This window comes from Sus scrofa, chromosome 6 (genome assembly GCF_054392235.1).
Source record: "Sus scrofa isolate SSC_HxYL_T2T_F1_AM1 chromosome 6, Sscrofa_HxYL_maternal_Yorkshire_Landrace_v2.0, whole genome shotgun sequence".
In the NCBI taxonomy this organism is placed as follows: domain Eukaryota; kingdom Metazoa; phylum Chordata; class Mammalia; order Artiodactyla; family Suidae; genus Sus; species Sus scrofa.
In genome coordinates this window covers 161607883-161627737 of record NC_139388.1, presented here as the reverse complement: position 1 = coordinate 161627737, position 19855 = coordinate 161607883, and the positions used below count along the sequence as shown (strand labels likewise).

Genomic DNA, 19855 nt, shown 5'->3' with positions numbered 1-19855 from the left:
ACTGTAGGACCCTTGGTGATAGGTGTGGTGTCAGGCACATAGCAGGTCCTCAATAGATATGGTCTTTGGAGTTGCCTTCGCGGCTCACTGGTTAAAGAACCCAATTAGGATCCCTAAGGATGAAGGATCTGGTGTTGCATGAGCTCTGGTGTAGGTCGCAGATGCAGCTCGGATCCCACTTTGCTGTGGCTCCAATTCAACCCCTAGCCTGGGAATGTCCATATGCCACAGGTACAGCCCTAAAATGCAATAAATAAATAAATAAATAAGTTTTGGGAGAAAGGAGACTTTGTAACTTGGAAGGGCGCAGGGTATAATTGGCCGGGGTTAGGTGAGTTATGACATTAGGAATGACTTGGGAAAGATGTAGACAGTTCAGTGGGTGGGCCATGGCAGAGGTGACACCTGAGCAGGAGAGCACAGGGCATATCCGAGGTGCCCTCTGTAGCTCTGTAAGGCTGTGCCATGTGGGGGTTAGCACCTACACTGTGACAGGAGGCCTGCTTTTGAGGCCTGGATTTGATGCTAACTAGCTGTGTGTTTTCCCTGTCGTTCTGCCCCCACCACCCCCATCAGCAGCGTGCAGAAGTTCCCTAGGCCAGGGATTGACCCCTTGCCATAGCAAGGACAATACTGGATCCTTAACTGCTAGGCCACCCGGAAACTCCTCCCTCTCATTCTTAATTTCATCTGTAAGATAACAGGCATGGATTATTATTGCAGTCAGGGTTCTTAGCTGCAAAGAATAAATATTGCCTCTGGGTAATTTAAACAGAAAATGAACTGATTGAAAGGCTATCGGTCACCTCACAGTATTCATTCCCAGGAAGCCCCAAGAATCAGTTGGGGAGAACAAGGAAAAAGGGAAGATCGCACAAGCAAAACCAAGGCCAGCATCCCAGGGAGGGGCCAGACTCGCTGGAGGCAGGACAGCTATGGTGCCATTGAATGCTGAGTGTCACAGCTTGTGCCCCTGCCAGCAGTGGGCATGGGACGCCCCTGTGGGCACCACTGGCTGTGCTGTCCTTGAGAACGGAATGTCACCGTCTTTGCTGCTACCCTTGGAAAGAATGCTCTGCTCTCTTTTCCTTTGCATCATTAGATTCCGACTCAAAAACCTGAGCAGGTGTATCTGACATCCTGAGCTCGGTGCATGTGGCGGGTGTGGGATGGGCTTGGAGGACCACCTCATCGGACTGGGAAAACAGCTTCCGAGATAGGGAGGGCAGGCCCTGTAGACCATCAACACCCCTAAAAGGGAGGGTTCCCATGGGGGGAATCAGAGGGTTCAGATTCTGGGCGGCCACTCCACATCGAATGCCCAGTACCAGGCTGTCTCCAAGGTCCCTCCAGTGCTAACAAGCTGTGTGTCCACCAGGAAAACAAGAATGGATCCAGTCATCACCCCACCCCCCCCTTTCCATTAACCTTAGCACCTTGTAAAAGCTGGACATCATTGCTTTGCCTCAGAAGACTGTTCAGGATCGCAAGTCTTTACTTTTGGGTGCTTTGGAGAGGATTCTGCCTCCAGAGAGGATCCCTTGCATTACATGCCTGTTTGAGCTCCTGAAGCTCAGCCTGTGTTTCCTGCTCCACAGCCCTAAAAATAGGGTGTTATTGAGTAGCCTAATAACCTGGTCACAGCTCTGGAGTGCAGCAGGGCCTGTGCTGGTTTGTATTTTTAGCAGACCCTCTTTCCATTGGAAGGATCTATTTTTAAACTCACAAAATGTCAGTGCTCTCTCAACTGTGATTCCCATTCTCAAAGACATGCTGGTTTGTCTGTCTGTTTTTTTCCTGGCAGAATTTACTCTGCCACATAAAAGGCACACTTCGGTCATTAATGGTTCTTTTTGGACAGAACTAACATTTATTCTCTTGCCCATACTCTATCACATCCTTTTTTTTTTTTTTAAACTTGACTGAGAACTAGGAGTATCTATGAAAAAGGAATTCTGGAAGGAACGTGTCTGGGATCTTGAAGTATGATTTATGCCACCTTCTTTTAATGCAGTTTCCACCTTATCTGCTTCCTTAGGCAAGTGGCTTGCATTTAAAGTAGCGAAGCTGTGGGAGCGAAGCAAGCTTTATAAAATCATTCAGTGTGAATAGCTGATTCCGGCTTAATTTGTTACTACTCCAAGGTAACAAAGAGGTGTGATTGGAAAGTAGGTGGATGCTTTAAAAACCACCAGAGGAGTTCCCGTCGTGGCGCAGTGGTTAATGAATCCAACTGGGAACCATGAGGTTTTGGGTTCAATCCCTGACCTTGCTCAGTGGGTTAAGTGTTGCCGTGAGCTGTGGTGTAGGTCGCAGACGCGGCTCGGATCTGGTGTTTCTGTAGCTGTGGCGTAGGCCGACGGCTACAACTCCGATTTGACCCCTAGCCCGGACACCTCCATATGCCATGGGTGTGGCCCTGGCGGGGGGCGGGGGGGAAGACGAAAAAGTAAAAAATAAAAAAATAAAACCCACCAGAGATCTTGCATATCCAAAGGACTCCACAAAGAGCCCCCCTTGGGAAGGCATTGTCCTCAGTCTGACAATATCTTTTCGCGCAAAGCATTTTTGAATACGTTTTCCAGAACTACCTTTGCAGATGTAGATGAGGCTCCGGCATGTCCACAATCACACCCCTCTGTGCTTGGGGCTCGTGGGGGCAATCGCTCGGGAGAAGATGCCGTCCCACTCTGGCGGTGGGTGTGGGCGCGGTCAGAGTGGAGCACGTTTGAACTTTGGTGGGAGAGGATTGGGGTCTCCATCCATTCTCTTCCACCTACAAGCTCGGTCGAGCTGCTCAGCATCTCCGAGCACCAAAGGCCTAGTAAGTGAAAGAAAAGAAATCCCTCCTTCTTGTAGGGTTGTTGTGAAGATGAAATGCATTAATGCGTGCAGACTTCTGGCACCTGGTAAAAATCCAAAACGTGTTAATACCCTTCACAACTTCATGTTTCTACTAACACACTTGGTCTCCTGCCGAGTGGAGCTGCCTCGTCTCATTTTCGAGGTCTCCCTGTCTTGACTGATGTTCTTCCCAGCCACGCTCCCACCCCCGCCCCTCCTTCCCCCATCTCTGTATATCCAGATCCTATTTCTCTTTTATGCTCTGGCTTGAATAAAAATACTGCTAAAGAAAAGGGAGGTGAAGCAATTTGCTCAGGTCTCACAACTCTTACGTCGATGGTAGAGCCAGACTGTGGGCTTGGGCCATCAGACACTAGCGTCAACACTTACAGTCTCTACACTACATTAGACTACATTATACCTAATACAGTATACCTTATACGTTATGTATTTAAGCGCCTCCTCCACCTTTTTTTTTTCTTGGTCATTTTTAGGGCTGCACCTGCGGCATATGGAGGTTTCCAGGTTAGGGGTCCAATTGGAGCTGTAGCTGCTGGCCTGTACCACAGCCACAGCAACACAGGGTTCAAGCCTCATCTGTGACCTACACCACAGCTCATGGCAATGCCAGATCCTTAACTCGGTGAGCGAGGCCAGGGATAGAACTTGCATCTTCACGGATCGTAGTTGGGTTCATTACCACGGAGCCACTATGGGAACTCCCTCTCTGCTTTCTTCATGAAGCTTTCTGCATCTCTCAGAAACACCCTCTTCTGCCTCATAATCATATACACTCCATTTACAAAACTTTTCTTTTAAGACGTTATCTCTCCACCTGATATGATGATCAATCATTTTGGTTACTAGCCCTACTGCCCTGTGAAACTGAAAATTCAATGTGTTATTTTTTCCATAGCATTCTTCTTACTATCTTGCATAATTTGTTGTAGGTACTCAAGAATATTTTTTGTTTTGTTTTATTCTTTGTTTTTGTCTTTTAGGGCCACACCAACGGCATATGGAAGTTCCCAGGCTAGGGGTCCAATCGGAGCTGTAGCCGCCGGCCTCCACCACAGCCACAGCAACTCAGGATCTGAGCCGTGTCTGCAACCTACACCACAGCTCATGGCAACGCCACATCCTTAACCCACTGAGTGAGGTCAGGGATCAAACCTTTGTCCTCATGGATGATAGTTGGGTTCCTTAACCACTGAGCCACAACAGGAACTCCAAAAATATTTGTTGAGTGAATTGTTTAAACATTGCACATCTGAGCTTGTCTCTCTTCTACTTAAAATGTTCCATTTGCATTAGGATAAAAACGAAAGTCTTCAACAGAGCCAGAGGTTCTGGGGGTCAAGTCCCCGCCACCGCCCCCTCCCCCCCCCCGCCCCGCCCTTCTCTGGAGCCACTCAGGCCCTGGCTCTCTGCTGTCCAGCTTACAGTGACCTTCTATTCACTCTTGTACTCACCTTCCTCCCTCGGGAACTCTTCACTTGTTTTCCCTCTTCCTGGAAGGCTGGACCCTCTCTCTCATCCTTGACTTTGGCTCAGTCCTGACTGTTCTGATGTCATGCTATAGTTACATTGCCTATGGGTACATGAAGGAAGCACCCCTCTGGTCTGCCTGGGAATGGATGTGTTGTTACTTCCTGGCCCGGCCTGCCTGGCTCTGTGAGAGGAGACCTACCTGGTGGTCCTGGCTCTGCCCTCACTCTCCTGGTGGGAGTGTCAGGCTGAGTAATACTTGCAGATTTGGTCCTGACCTCTGCAGGGGCTTCTGGGCCAGCAAAGGCTACTTGTCCAGTCCAGCTTGCTTTGTCACGGAGGAGGCAAGCTCTGACGTCAGGCCAGAGATTGAACCTGGTAGTGGCATTTTTCTGGAGGCAACTGTACCCTTCATCTCCCCTTGGTTCATGCATTCTGACTGCCAGCAGGCCTGGCTCAAAGCCATCTTGGCAAAGAGGAATTTTTGTAGCCTGATTGCCTTATTTTTGTTTTCTTTCCAAATTCATATCCTCGGGCAGAAATAGTCTCCAAACAGCTTTTGTACCAAGGGGGATTCGATGGGGGAAGATGCAGGGGAGGAAAGAGGTCACAGCAAGGACATCTAGGTTGAAAATAGATTAGTTCCTCATTTAATAATAATATATTATTTTTATAATAATAGGTAACATGTATTAAATACTTACTAGGTCCCAGGTACTAGGGATTTGTACATATATTAGCTCATTTAATTTTTTTTTAAAAATTATGGCCCTAGGTCAGAGCCTCCTTGCCTGCCCACTTGCATCTCTCACAAGTGTCCTATGTTAATAAATCTATTTCTTGCCTATCAAAAAAAAATAAAATTACAGCCCCTTAAATTGGGTTCTATTATTCTTCCCACTTTATAAATTAGGAAGTTGAGGATGGGGAGTTCCCGATGTAGCACAGCAGAAATGAACCTGACTAGTATTCATCAGGATGGGGGTTCAATCCCTGGCCTCGCTTAGTGGGTCAGGGATCTGGCATTGTTGTGAGCTGCGGTGTAGGTTGAAGATGAGGCTCTGATCCTGCATTGCTGTGGCTGTGGTGTAGGCCAGCAGCTGTAGCTGATTCGAACACTCGCCTGGGAACCTCCATATGACTCAGACGTGGCCCTAAAAAGACCAAAAAAAAAAAAAAAAAAAAAGATAAAAGGAAGAAACTTGCCCAAGGTGAGTAGGTAGCTCAAGTGGGCTTAAAGCTGGAGAGAGAGGAGCTGAAATTTTTGCCTTGAGGATGAGAATATCAAATGACATTATGGTTTCCGGTGCAGGGGTCCAGCAAAGGATGACCATTAAAAGAGTGGACTCTAGAGAGCTCCAAGCATGGCCCAGGATATTCTCCAGGTGTCCACATGCCAGTGATTAATTTATAGATGCTTCTCCAGTCCCCTGGGAATCAGCCTGTGTGAAAGAGAAAATGAGAGCTTTGGAGTGTAGACCTGAATTTGAAACTGAATGAAGACTTTTTAAAATGCACTGCTTCATTGCAGTTTCTATAACCTCACCATGACACAGTTTTCCCTCTTTTCTTTTTTTTTTTTGGCCGCCCGTGCAGCATATGGCAGTCCTCAGGCTACAGATCAGATTCATGCCACAGCTGCAACCTATGCTACAGCTGAGGCAATGCCACATCCTTAACCTGACCTGCACTGGGTCAGGTATCGAACAATTACCACCACAGAAATACCAGATCCTTAAACTCCTGCACCACAGCGGCAACTCCAGTTTTCTCATCTTTAAAATAGTCATTGTGGAGTTCCTCTTGTGATGCAGCATAAACAAATCTGACTAGTATCCATGAGGATACAGGTTCGATCCCTGGCTTTGCTCAGTGGGTTGAGGATGGCGTTACCATGAGCTGTGGTGTAGGTCGCAGATGCAGCTGGGATCTGGCATTGCTATGGCTGTGGCATAGGCCAGCAGCTACAGCTCTGATTCAACCCCTAGCCTGAGAACCTCCATATGCCACAGGTGCAGCCCTAAAAAGAAAAAAAGAAAAAAAACATGGTCATTGTGATTCATAACTCATAGGACTATGTAGACTAAGTCAGAAAACACAGCACAGGTTTTTGTGCTGTGCCTGGCATGTAGATAGTGACCAGTAAATGGCAGCAATTAAAGTGGTTCTGGGAGTTCCCGTCATGGTGCAGTGGTTAACGAATCTGACTAGGAACCATGAGGTTGTGGGTTCGATCCCTGCCCTTGCTCAGTGGGTTAAGGATCCGGCGTTGCCGTGAGCTGTGGTATAGGTGGCAGACGCGGCTTGGATCCCATATTGCTGTGACTCTGGCGTAGGCTGGTGGCTACAGCTCCGATTAGACCCATAGCCTGAGAACCTCCATATACCGAGGGAGTGGCCCAAGAAAAGGCAAGAATAAATAAATAAATAAATAAATAAGACAAAAAAAAAAAAAGGTGGTTCTGGTATGAAGGGAAGTCACAGATATTATTATTATTATTAGCCTCCCTTTCCATAGTTCATGATTAGCTGATAAACTCCACTGTTGACATTTGAATTAAGGTGTTTAGTCTCTGGAGGCCCTCGCAAAGGAAATACCTTAAAGAGGAAACACATTAAACCATGATCAATCTCAAGTATTAAAGTCTTAATTAATAATTAAACTGTTTCTTATGCAACCTGCAAAGTAAGCTGGTAACTTGCAGTCTTTTCAGCAAGTGGTGCAGGAAAACTGGACAGCTGCATACAAATCAATGAAACTAGAATACACCCTCACGCCATGCACAAAAATAAACTCAAAATGACTTAAAGACTAAATGTAAGACAAGACACCATTAAACTCCTAGAAGAGAATATAGGCAAAACATTCTCTGACATCAACCTTACAAATGTTTTCTCAGATCAGTCTCCCAAGGCAGCAGAAATAAGCAAAAATAAACCAATGGGACCTAATCAAACTGAAACGCTTTTGCACAGCAAAGGAAACCATAAAAAAAAAAAACCCACAAAAGACAACCTACGAAATGGGAGAAAATAGTTTCAAATGATGCAACTGACAAGGGCTTAATCTCTAAAATATACAAACAACTTATACAACTCAACAGCAAAAAAAACCAACAACCCAATTGAAAAATAGCCACAAGACTTGAATAGACATTTCTCAAAGAAGACATACTGATGGCCAAAAAACACATGAAAGATGTTCAACATCACTACTTATTAGAGAAATGCAAATCAAAACTACTATGAGGTACCATCTCGCACCAGTCAGAATGGCCATCATTAATAAGTCCACAGATAACAAATGCTGGAGAGGGTGTGGAGAAAAGGGAACCCTCCTGCACTATTGGTGGGAATGTAAATTGGTACAACCACGATGGAAAACAGTATGGAGGCACCGCTGAAAACTATACATAGAAATACCATATGCCCCAGCAATCCCACTCTTGGGCATATATCCAGACAAAACTTTCCTTGAAAAAGACACATGCACCCATATGTTCACTGCAGTACTATTCGCAATAACCAAGACATGGAAACAACCCAAATGTCCATCAACAGATGATTGGATTAAGACAATGTGGTGTATATACACAATGGAATACTACTCAGCCATAAAAAATAGTGAAATAATGCCATTTGCAGCAACATGGATGCAACTAGAGACTCTCATACTAAGTGAAGTAAGTCAGAAAGAGAAAGACAAATGCCATATGATATCTGGAATCTAATATATGGCACAAATGAAACTTTCTACAGGAAAGAAACTCATGGACTTGGAAAACAGACCTGTAGTTGCCAAGAGGGAGGGGGAGGGAGTGGGGTGGACTGGGAATCTGGGGTTAATAGATGCAAACTATTGCCTTTGGAATGGATAAGCAATGAGATCCTGCTGTATAGCACTGGGAACTGTATCTAGTCATTTATGATGGAGCATGATGGAGAATAATGTGAGAAAAAGAACATATACATATATGTGTGACTAGGTCACTTTGCCATACAGTAGAAAATTGACAGAACATTGTAAACCAGCTATAGTGGAAAAATTAAAAATCATTAAAAAATAAGAGTAAAAAAATTCAAAAAGCAGAAAAAACCCCCAACAAAACAAAACGAAACTTTAGGTTAGTAGTACAACAGCTGCCTCCATTTAGTCAGGGTATGATATGTTTGATGTGTTTTATTTTATTTTTAATCCTTGTGACTACTCTATGGGGATAGTATTATTATCTTTTGACTTATAAAGTTTAGGAAGAGATGAAGCAACATGTTTGAGACACCTGATGGTAAATGGTGGGAAAAGGTTTTAAATAGAGGCCTAATTCCAAGAGCCATGCTTTCCACATTATGCCTTGCAGTCTTGGGTCTGGCAGGTCCACTTCTAGGAAAATGTCCTACATAAATAATTTTTTAAAAAAGAAGTTCATTGTTAAAAACCCCCAAATATTTATAGCTCATATTCATCACATCGCCCTATAACCCCAGATTGGAAAGTGAAGAGGCAGCTGCTGCACATTAACATAATGTAGCAAATTTCAAACAACCATCATGTCAATGCAGAACATCTGAAACGCTACTGAAAAGGACAGAATGCAAAACTGTACCACACAGTATACACACACATTTCTTTATTCTTTCTTTTTTTGTTGTTGTCTTTTTGTCTTTTTGCCTTTTCTAGGGCCACTCCTGTGGCATATGGAGGTTCCCAGGATAGGGGTTGAATCGGAGCTGTAGCTGCCGGCCTACGCCAGAGCCAGAGCAACTCGGGATCCGAGCCACGTCTGCGACCTACACTACTGCTCACGGCAACGCTGGATCCTTAACCCACTGAGCAAGGCCAGGGACCGAACCCGCAACCTCATGGTTCCTAGTCGGATCTGTTAACCACTGAGCCACGACGGGAACTCCCTGTTGTCTGTTTAGAAGCCGAATCCACAGCATATGAAGTTTCCCAGGCTAGGGGTTGAATCAGAGCTACAGCTGCCAGCCTATGCCACAGCCACGCTAGATCCGAGCAACATCTGTGACTTATACCACAGTTCATGGCAACAAGGGGCAGTGGTTTAAATACAGTATCAATTTGAAAAAAGAAAGCGGAGTTCCCATTGTGTCTCAGTGGTTAACGAATCTGACTAGGAACCATGAGGTTTCTGGTTCGATCCCTGGCCTCGCTCAGTAGGTTGGGGATCAGGCGTTGCTGTGAACTGTGGTACAGGTCGAAGATGTGGCTCAGATCCCACGTTACTGTGGCTCTGGTGTAGGCTAGCGGCTACAGCTCTGATTAGACCCCTAGCCTGGGAACCTCCATGTGCCTTGGGTTCGGCCCTAGAAAAGACAAAAAAAAAAAAACATGTGAGTTCCCACTTTGGCTCAGTGGTAACAAACCCAACTAGTTTGCGTGAGGACTCGCATTCAATCCTCAGCCTCACTTGGTGGGTTAAGGATCTGGCATTGCTGTGAGCTGTGGTGTATGTTGCAGACACAGCTTGGATCTGTCGTGGCTGTGGCTGTTGCATAGCCTGGCAGCTGTAGCTCTGATTCGACCCCCCTAGCCTGGGAACTTCAATATGCCACAGGTTTGGCCCTAAAAAAAAAAAAAGGAAGCATATTGAACCAAGTTTTAAACAAGGAGATACATTTTTAAAAACTATCTAGATTTAAGTTATAAAATTGGCTTCTTGAAAACACTGAAACAAAATAATTACTTTCTTGAGAGGGATTTCTTTTTCAAAATTATTTTTAAAATTAACAAATTAATCAATTTATTAATTTGGCTGTGGCATGCAGTGGCTTGATGTGGGATCTCGGTTCCCAGACCAGTGATTGAAATGAGGCCACTGTGGTGATAGTGCCAAATCCTAATCACTAGTCCACCAGGGAACACCCGAGAAGGATTTATTGCAGTTTTGCTCACCTGGAATTTTAGGACTCTTAGGAATAGGGGATGGAGGACCTCCAAATGTGTGCTGTATTTCACAAAACATGATGAAAATTATGTATTTTAAAAACAAAACATGTTTAATAGCTTGGCAGTTGTTAAGGATAGGTAAGCTTGGCTCTGTAATCAGATCAGTTGCATTTGAACCCCCGCTTTGTTACCTATTTGCTAAATGATCCTGGGCAAGCTAATCTGTTTCCCTGTCTGTAAAATGGAGTTAATAATAACGCCCACCTCAAAGGGTTACTGCCTGGCGAATGGTAAGGTATCTGTAAACATCAGCTACTACTAAACTCTAAAGCTTCTTTGCTTTGATCTGGAGTTATATCCATTTAGCACTAATTTTATTCTCTTAAGCAAATAGGACATCACCATCGACAATTATACAAGCATTTGATTGCCAAAATATGGGAAAATGGATAAACTGTGAGTCAATGCTATTTGATGGAGAAAATCTTTTCAAATATGGGTGGAGGGGGAGGAGAAGTGGCAGGGATCCTTGGTGGGAAAACCTGAGGTTGGATACACAAGACAGATGCATTTGATAAGAACGAGGGGAATGAACAGAGCACAGAGGGGGGAAGCTGAAGCCGTAACAGGCTTTCTGCAGAGGCAGAGGGAGACAGTCCAGTTTTCCACTGAGGCCTGACACCTCCCTGAACACAAATGGTTCTCTTCATTTGTTCTCTGTGTCACGGTCGGATTGTGACACCTGAACCCAAACCAGGACTTGCAGAGGTCAAAATGTGTTTTTGAAGGGGGTGGTGCAACCTGGGTCCTAGCTGGGGCTCCCACAGACACTGATGATTATTATTTTTTCGATCTTTTCATTTCCATTTCTATTTTTTAAAAACTCAAGGAACTTTGATTATATTTATAGTTGTACAACGATCGTCACAACCCAACTGGACAACATTTCCACCCCAAACCCCCAGCCCATCCCTCCCTCCCCAACCTGTCTCCTTTGGTAACCATAAGCTTCTCAAAGTCTGTGAGTCAGTTTCTGTTCTGCAAAGAAGTTCATTCTGTCCTTTTTTTAGATTCCACATATAAGTGATAGCATAGACGTTTGTGTCTCACTGACTAACTTCACTTAGCATGATAGTTTCTGGGTCCATCCATGTTGCTTTAAATGCCAGGATTTCGTTCCTTTTTATGAATGAATAATATTCCATTGCGTATATGTACCACATCTTCTTTATCCGCTCCTCTGTTGATGGACATTTAGGTTGCTTCCATGTCTTGGCTATTGTATATTGTGCTGCAGTGAACATTAGGATACAGATATCTTTTCAAGTCATGGTTTTCTCTGGATAGGTGCTCAGGTGTGGGATTGCTGGATCAAGTGATAATTCTATTTTTAGTTTTTTGAGGAATCTCCATCCCATTTTCCATCGTGGTTGCACCAATTTATATTCCCACCAGCAGTTTAATAGAGTTCCCTTTTCTCCACACCCCCTCCAGCATTTATGTTTGTAGACTTTTTGATGATGGCCATTCTGGCTGGTGTGAGGTGGTACCTCATATTAGTTTTGATTTGCATTTCTCTAATAAGTAGTGATGCTGAACATCTTTTTGTGTGTTTTTTGGCCATCAGTATGTCTTCTTTGGACAGATACTGATTCTTTCATGAACTTAGTAAAATGCTCCTGATGGTGATGGGGCAGGTATTTCAGTCCCAAGGTGCCTCCCTGACACATGGCCTCTGCCTCCTCCCAGTTTCACTTCTTCCATTTCTCTGGTCTCTTTCCCTCTCCTTCTTTTGTCCTGTGTGTAAATTCCCTCCTCTGTCTCACGCAAGAGAAACAAACCAACCCCAGCCCAAGCACTTATCATTGTTTCTTGCCAACAAAGGGTTCCCCCAAATTCTGCCCAAAATATTTTCTTGTTCACATTACAGTTATAAGTATTAGATCAAAGTATTTGTGGCTATTATTTTATGTGAAAGGAGTGCTTATAAGAAATACAGAATTATAGAAAGATTAAAATACTTACAATAGTGGTCTATCACTGGAGTTTTTGACATATCTGAACCCAGTGGTGACAAAGAGTTGGGACTAACAGTGAGGGTATGGGGGCTGCTGAGCTGCACCCCGAAGACTTGCACCCCCTGCACTTGCCCAGCTTCAAGATCGAAGGAAGAGCTGGAGTCAGTGAGAGAGACATCAATTATGTAATAGTTGGAGGGTCTTACACATCTGAAGCAAGAAAGTCCTGGAGTGACACCTTACCAGGGATGGTAGACAGCAGGCAGGACATGGCGACAGCCTTTGCTACCAAGGGGAGAGGGAGGTTACCAGTGATGGGGGAATCGACGTCTCATTGGTTACCAGAAAAACCAGCAGAGAGGCACACTCCTCACTACCCCTTTGATAAACTTTCATAGCAGGGATGTTCTGATCTAAAGATTAGAGCAATCGCTTTCTTCTCTTCGCTGCCATCCTATGTGCGGTTGAATTAGCTCCTCGCCATGCCTTCTCACCAGACTTTCAGGATCGAGTGATTCCTGGCCAAGAAGCAAAAGCAAAATCATCCCTTATACCCATGGATTCAAATGAAAACTGGTAATAAAATCAGGTACAGCTCCAAGAGAAGCCATTGGGGAAGAACCACGCTGGGTCTATAAGGAGCACTCAGCACATGAGGGGCACACATTTGCCATGTGGCAGTCGCTTGCATCTTACCAAATAAGCCACCCTGCAAACGTCACAGCCACAGATGGATATATCAGGAAATTGGCTCCTTTTTTGTGTTGGTGCTTCTTCATAGTGCTTTGCCTCAGTAATAAATATGCGAAGGCCTCTTAAAAAAAAAAAAAAAAAAAGGGAGTTCCTGTCATGGTGCAGCGGAAATGAATCCGACTAGGAACCATGAGGTTGCTGGTTTGATCCCTGGCCTCGCTCAGTGGGTTAAGGATCCGGTGTTGCCATGATCTGTGGTGTAGGTTGCAGATGTAGTCAGATCCCGTGTTGCTGTGGCTCTGGTGCAGGCCGGCAGCTGTAGCTCCAATTGGACCCCTAGCCTGGGAACCTCCATATGCCACAGGTATGGCCCTAAAAAGACAAAAAAAAAAAAAAAAAAAAAAAAATAGAACAGTCACTAGCCAGGGCTGGGGGCATGTATGTAGGCATTTACTGATTAGGCTCTATGGTTAAGAGGGAAGGTCAGTTATGTGAGTAGCTGTAGGGGAAGCAGGCAGGACACTGGTGGAGCAGGGGAGGTACAGAGAGCAAGAGAATAACCATCTTGGGTGGCCTGATCATTCAGGAGCTAGGGAGACATTCAAGAGTCCTAGCAGGGGATTTATGCCATTAGACTTATATCTTTTAGGAAGCCACTCTAGTATCCCTAGGGGAAATGACAGGAGGGAGACAAAAGCGGGTTCAAGGAAACCACAGGCAGAAGACAAGAAGCGCCAGGATAAGGCATGGTTGGTTGGTGGCAGTGGAATGGAGGGGTGGCTTGAGGAGTTTGAGCTTCCAGAAGTTAGCAGTCAATGGATGTAGGAAATGGGGGGGGGGAGGATAAAGACTTAGGGTGACCAACTTGTCCCAGTTTGCCTGGAACTTTAGCAGTTTTAAAATGCAAAGTCCTCTGTCCTGAGAACCCTCTCAGCCCCGAGAAAATTGGTCATCTAGGCTGATTACTTGGGAGAGTGGGCGTTTGGCAGGAGAGGAAGGACATGGGAGGAGGAAGTTAGTGGGTGATGAAGTGGGAGGGGAAGTGGTGGAGCTTATGTCTGGTGCAAATATGCTGTATGTGAGATGCCTGTGGGATATCAAATCGAGATAACGGGCTGGTGGTCAGATAAGACAGCAAGGCAGCTGATAAAGGTTTGATAATAAGAAATCAGCCACCACAACCACCAGGATCTAACAAAAAACTATTCTAAGTACTTGGTGGTTTTTGGCTTCCTTTGATCATCGCAGCAGCCCTGCGAGGTGAGGATGGTTCTTACCGTTTTTACAGTTGACAAAACTGAGGCACAGAGCGGATAAGGAACTTGCTCAAAGTCAAAAGTCAGAAAGTAGTGAGTGAAGGTACTGAGGCAAACATCTCTGGCCCAAGATGTTTTTTGAGACATAAGTTACAGGAGCAAGACATCAGAAACACCCTAACTAGGAGGCAAGTAGGTAAAGAGGATACCTGCGGAAAGCAGAATGAGTGCTTCATTTGTCCCCTGCCTCCCCATCCCCAGGAGAAGAATACCACCCTTCTCTCTGCCCGAGGCAGAGACTCTGGCTTTGCTGCTTTCGTTCTTTTAGGCCGCAGTGATGTCAGAAGGACACGCAAGTGAGAGAGCAAAGATGAAGGGGAGTGTGAAGACACTGGCGTGGAAGTAGCTGTGATGTACCAGGGACATGGACGAGAGAAAAGGGTATAGTCTTAATGCGTGAATCCTTTTCATGGGGTTCAAAAGTGCGGAGGGCTTGGAGTTCCTCTTGTGGCTCAGGGGTAACGAACTCGACTAGGATCCACGAGGATGTGGGTTGGATCCCTGGCCTTGCTCAGTGGGTTAAGGATCCGATGTTGCCATGAGCTGTGGGGTAGGTCACAGATGCAGCTCAGATCCCATGTTGCTGTGGTGTGGCCTAGGCCGGCAGCTGTAGCTCTGATTTGAACCCTAGCCTGCGAATTTCCATATGGCACGGGTGTGGCCCTAAAAACAAAAAAAATCACTTTCTAGTGGCTGAGCTCAGATTCTGTGAGGGTGGCTGCACTTTGTGACAGGGTGAGGGCAATGGTTTTACCAGCATTGTCACAGTATTGTTACAACCTCAGAAGGTGACAGAAACACTGTGTTGGGGCCGGGGAGTGGGGGGAGTTGTCCTAGAAACCACCTGAACAGGAAGGGCATGGGGCATAACCAGGTACTGAGAACTTAGTAGGTGCTGGAACCCCCTTCAGGCAGGGATAAACCACAGCCCTGGGCTGCCTGGAGCTTGTAGCTTTTTAGAGGAGAAATATACAGAAATAAATTTTCTTATAATGCAGGACGTGGATTGGTGGTGGTCCACACAGCAGGATGCTCAGGCAGGGTGGAACTCCACTTCGCTTGGCCGTCAAACAAGGGTTCTGGGACCAAGTCCGAACCGAGTCTTGAGGGAAGGGAGAGGCGGGATGGGTGACGAGGTTCCAGAAGGAGGGGCCTGTGTGAGCAAAGACAGTGAGGTCAGAAACAGCCTCCTGTGAGCAGGGACCATGCAAACAAATCAACGTGACCAGAAGGGCAAGTCTGAGGTGTGAGCAGATGCTGATGGGGCTGGAGAGGAGTCAGGGTAATTAGGTCCGGACCACTCTGACCTCATCAGGCCTTTGGGCCACTGACCCTTGAGAGAAAGGTTTCTAATCAAGGGTACATTTGCTTGTTTGGTTGGTTGGTTGGTTTGGGGGGATGGAGAAGACCTTGAGCAAGTTTATAGGTGTGAGGTAGAGGTGGGACAGCAAGGTTGGGTACTGGAGAGAAGGCAGTATATTCCAGGGGGCTGGGCACCGAGGCACCAGGAGCTGATGGGGTAACAAGGAAACGAGAGGAGAAAAGATGACGTATCTGGGTGCAGATGTCAATTTTCTTGCAGCCGGACAGAAAGCACAGGGGGTGCATACATTGTCACCTCTGTTTTTTTCCCAGATGTTTTCAGTGTGTGTGTGTGTGTGTGTGTGTGTGTGTGTGTGTGTGTGTGTGTGTGTGTGTGTGTGTGTGTTAGGGGGTGGGCAAGGGTGGGAACGAGGGGGAGAGCCAATGACAACTTAACAAAAGGCTGTCAAAGTCTGGGTCGGCCCAGGAGCAGGCCGTGAACCAGTCGACTTGTGCCCTTTTCTCCAGCAGCACTTGGGGAGTGGGGTGTAGGAACCAGGAAGAGCAGCTGGGGCCGGGGTGCAAGGCTAGTGAGGAGGGAGAGGGGATTCTCTTCCAGGCCAGACAACCGTGCACTGAGCTTGGGTAGCAAGGAAGGTCCAGAAAGGGGGTGGCTAGATTAGGAGATAATGGGGGAACTAAAGACAAAGAAATTATGGTTAGGCCCACCTTTCCGCCCCTTGCCAGGAAGGCTTGCAGCAGCAGTTCTGTCATGCTGTGTCTGGCATTGAAACAGTAAGCTTATACCTTTCCAGGCCTCAGTTTCCCCATCTGTTTGATTACGCAACCACCATGGTATTCTCCAGCTCTGACTGTAGGATTGTGCACATCCCAGCCTCTCGGGCCCCTGGAAAAAGCACTTTCTCTACCTCTGTACTGAGGCTGCTGAGCCAGTGTGTGTCATTTTGTGCTCAGAAGGACCTACCCTGGGGACACGAATGAGATGTGAGATTTCAGTCCATCAGGGCCAGGCGCCAAGCCAGGGTTCCAGCTGCCACTAGTCCAAAGTCACATTTAGGTCACTTCGCCTCAGGAGTCTCGGTAAATATTAACTAACACACTGGATGACCTTGGACACGCTACTGAAACAATGCAGCCCTTGGCTTACTCAACCACCAAGGGAGAAAAAAAAGGAGTTAACTTGCTCGGGGTGCCAACAAAGAAGTGACTCAAAATGATTTGGGGTACAAAGGTACAAAGAGAAATCATTCCTGGGAGTTCCCATTGTGGCACAGTGGAAACGAATCTGACTAGTACGCCTGAGGATGTGGGTTCGATCTCTGACCTCGCTCGGTGGGTCGGGGATCCAGCGTTGCCATGAACTGTGATGTAGGTCAAAGACATGGCTTAGATCTCACGTTGCTGTGGCTGTGGCTGTGGCTGGCAGCTGTAGCTCCGATTTGACCCCTAGCCTGGGAACTTCCTTATGCCGCAGGTGCAGCCCTAAAAAAAAAAAAAAAAAAAGAAAAGAAATTATTTATTCCTGGAAAGCCTGCTGCCTTAGCTTGTGTTCCTTAGAAGCAGAGCCCAAGACAGGGATTCTTGTTCAAGAGATTTAGTGGAAGAATGCTCCCAGGAGAAGGGAGTGACAGATGTGGCACAGGGCAGAAGAAAAAAGCTAAGCAAGTGTGGTCTCCTCCAGAGCCTGGCTTTAGTCAGCTGCCACGGGGAAGCTCTAGAGCACACATTGTACTGCAGGGTTAGTCTCATTTCGGAGAAAGGGAGGGAGCTTTTTGTCCCCAGATATCATTCCGTTATTGGCAGAGGTCCATGGACAGGTAGGGTGGAGGAGGGAGTAGGATAGCCTCTCTGGTGAGGGTGCTCCAGTTTGGTCCAGGGCAATTCTGTTCAGAAGAGGGCAGCAGAATTTTGTTAGCGATACTCCCTTCCATTGGGTAGAAAAAGGGACACCAGTGGGATCCACTGTAGCTACCCTAGAAATGATAAACAGAAGAGGTAGCTTCAGGTCTGTGGAGAATGTGCCACAACGGGACCTCCCTTCTTAGAAAATAGTATGTTTCGTGAGATTTCAAAAGGCTGAAGTTCCTTGATTTGTACTTCCACACCTAAGAATCATCCCAAGGAAATAATCCAAATGTTTCACTGTTATCATATGATGAAATAGAGAAATCGATTGCTGTGTGCTAGGCACTGTGCTGAGTGCATTAATATGCATTATTTTATTTAAATAAAATAATTGACAATTAAACAATTGACCAACAATTATTTAATAACAATTGACTTATTAAGTGGATACTTTTATTAAGTCTCTTCTTGCAAGACAGGAAACTGAAGCTTAAAAGAGGTAAAGGAGTGGAGTTCCCGTTGTGACAGTGGTTAAGGGATCCGACGAGGGACCATGAGGTTGCAGGTTCGATCCCTGGCCTTGCTCAGGGTTAAGGATCTGGTGTTGCCATGAGCTGGGGTGTAGGTTGCAGATGCGGCTCGGATCCCGCATTGCTGTGGCTGTGGCGTAGGCCGGTGGCTGCAGCTCCAATTAGATCCCTAGCCTGGGAACCACCATATGCTGTGGGAGCGGCCCAAGAAATGGCAACAACAACAACAAAAAAAAGTAAAGGAGTACCACTGCGGTGTAACGGGGTTAAGGATCTGGCATTGTCTCTGCAGTTGCTTGGGTCATTGCTGAGGCACAGATTCAGTCTCTGCTATGGAGCAGTGGGTTAAGGATCTGGTGTTGCTGGCCAGGGAACTTCCATAAGCCATGGGTGCAGCCAGAAAAACAAAACAAAACAAAACCAAAAACCAAAACCAAAACCAAAACCAAATGAACGAAAAAGAAGTAAAGTTTACTTATGAAAAAGTGGGGAAGTTGGGATTATCTGATTCTAGTGTATGGGCCCTTAATAATTTTACTTACTCTGTCAAGTCACTCATACATGGGTCTAGGAATAGGGTGAAATGTGTTTGTTTGTTTGATTTTTTTCCCACAAATGATTAGATCAGGTGTGGAATTTAGCCTCAGCTAAAATTGGAGTCAGGACAGGCCTTTAGGGGGAGCTCTCACACCCCGTCCTGCAGGTCAATTACTCTAAACTGGAAGAGACTTCTCCGAGAACCCCCGAAGGACCCTGCTGCTTACTTTACAATCCAGCAGGAAGCAGAAAACTCTCTGCCAGAGGAGAGCCCAGCCATTCAGAGACCATGGCAGTCCAACCAGCTTCGTTCAGTGGACTCTGGTTTTTACAGCCTCTCCCAACTCCCCCTTTTCCCTATAAAATCAAATTCCCTTTCTTTGTGCTCTGGATTTGCCTATGGTCCTCTATGCTTCTCATATCCAGAATTGCAATCCCTTTGGCTATCCCCAAATATTGCTTTTGCTGTTAAATAACTGGCTATTGCCTTGAAAATTTGGCAGGAGCAAAGTGTTCCTTGAGCCATTGATTTCTACGTAAGTCACACAGATTTAATTGGGGTTCCTTGGGGCTATCACCTAGTCCTTTGGAAAGTTTCGTGATGAGTTTTGCATAAAAGCATAAAACAGTCCGATGTGCAGAATGGTATCTTTTGAGGTTGAGGTAGCAGTGAACTGACAGTTTTATAACAGCCCGTTACTGAAGAATCAGTTGTATAAACTTGTTTACTTGTCTATCTCTCCTCCAAAATTGTAACTATATAATAGCAGGGATCATGTCTGACTCATTCATTGAAATAACCTTAGAAGGTGAGAATGAATTACAGGCAGGCATGCAGCAGTGTCTGCCAAGCTCTCAAGCGTGTACAGGAAGATGTGTCACAACAGTGGTCATTGCAGCAGCATTGTTAGTATTTGTAAAAAATTCAGAAGGACACCTGGTTGTTTCTAGCTGCTATAAAAATATGTGTACAGGTTTTCACCTGAACATAAGTTCTCATTTTTCCGGAATAAATGCTCAGGAATGCCATTGCTGGTTTGTCTGATAACTGCACATTTAATTTTTAAAGGAATGGCCAGTGTGTTTTCCAGAGTTGTGTACTATTTTATATCCGACCGGCAATGTATGAGTGATCCAATTTCTCTGAAGTCTTACCAGCATTTGGTGCTGTCACCCTATTATTTTAGCCATTGGGATGTATGTGTAGTGGTTTTAATTCACATCTCCCTAATGGCTAACATGTTAACCATCTTTTCCTGTGTTTATTACCAGCTGGATACCCTCTTTAGTGAAATGTCTCTACACATCGCTTTGTCACTTTCTAATTGGATTTTTTTTTAATTTTTTATTTTA

General features: G+C 45.7%; 1 protein-coding gene and 1 pseudogene across 1 annotated transcript in view; both read left to right on the top strand.

Annotated features, from left to right (window-relative positions):
* LOC102158888 (uncharacterized) overlaps nt 1-19855 on the top strand; it is a 616184-nt gene that overhangs the window by 26763 nt on the left and 569566 nt on the right. The gene's annotated exons all lie outside the window — the stretch shown is intronic.
* LOC146402950 (large ribosomal subunit protein eL39-like) lies at nt 12596-12977 on the top strand (annotated as a pseudogene).